Here is a 979-nt window from a genome sequence, read left to right as displayed (position 1 = left end):
AGAAAAAGGAGAGAGAGGGAAAGGAAAGGATGAGGAGGAAGAGAGGGAAGAAGAGAAAGAAAAAGATGAAGAGGGACAAAAAGGAGAAAAGAAAGAGTGAGCAGAGAGAGAGGGTGAATGAGAGAAAGAAGTTAAAGAAGAAGGGAGAATGAAGAAAAGAAGAAGAGGGAGGGCGAGAGAACAAGAGATAGGAGAGAGAAAAAAAGAGAGAGGGAATGGTAGAAGAGGAAGGGAGAGGAGAGGGCAAGAGGGAGGGTGAGACCTCCTTTCCAAGAGGCGAGGCTTCCCAGGGCAAGAAGGCGTGACCGGGCATTAGCCGCGAGTTATGCGAACGGCGTGATATCATGTTGCAAGGCTGGAAGAGTTAATGACAGACGCTAAAATTAAAACCCTTAATAGAAGTGTTATTATAACGCATAAAACCTGGGTGGTTGTAAAATTAGTTTTTCATTGATGTCTGTCGTCCATATTTTCTTTGTTGAATCATATGAGTAGTGAATAACTGAACAACAGATTCTCACGCTATACATCCTGTCCTGGCAGACGGAGAGACGGGGGTGGCAGCCACACATATTCGGGCGTCACTGCACATCCTATATATATGTATATATGTATGTATATGCATTTGTGTGTTGTTTGTGTGTGTGTGTGTGTGTGTGTGTGTGTGTGTGTGTGTGTGTGTGTGTGTGTGTGTGTGTGTGTGTGTGTGTTTATAAAAGCTTATGATTGTATATGCAAGGGGGCGCCCGGGAGTGAACCGGGGACCTCTCGATCTGCAGTCGAATGCTCTACACTGAGCTACACCCCCTTCAAAACCGAAACAAAGTTTTTTCGATGAAAAGTTTAGTCATTAATAAATCTAATAATTACATTCTCTCTCTCTCTCTCTCTCTCTCTCACTCTCTCTATATTCTTATATATCATAATAAATATAATAATTAAACTTTCATCTCTACTGTTTCTCTGTGTGTGTCTGTCT

This window comes from Penaeus monodon, chromosome 17 (assembly GCF_015228065.2).
Source record: "Penaeus monodon isolate SGIC_2016 chromosome 17, NSTDA_Pmon_1, whole genome shotgun sequence".
Lineage (NCBI taxonomy): Eukaryota > Metazoa > Arthropoda > Malacostraca > Decapoda > Penaeidae > Penaeus > Penaeus monodon.
Note: the sequence above shows the minus strand (reverse complement) of the source record.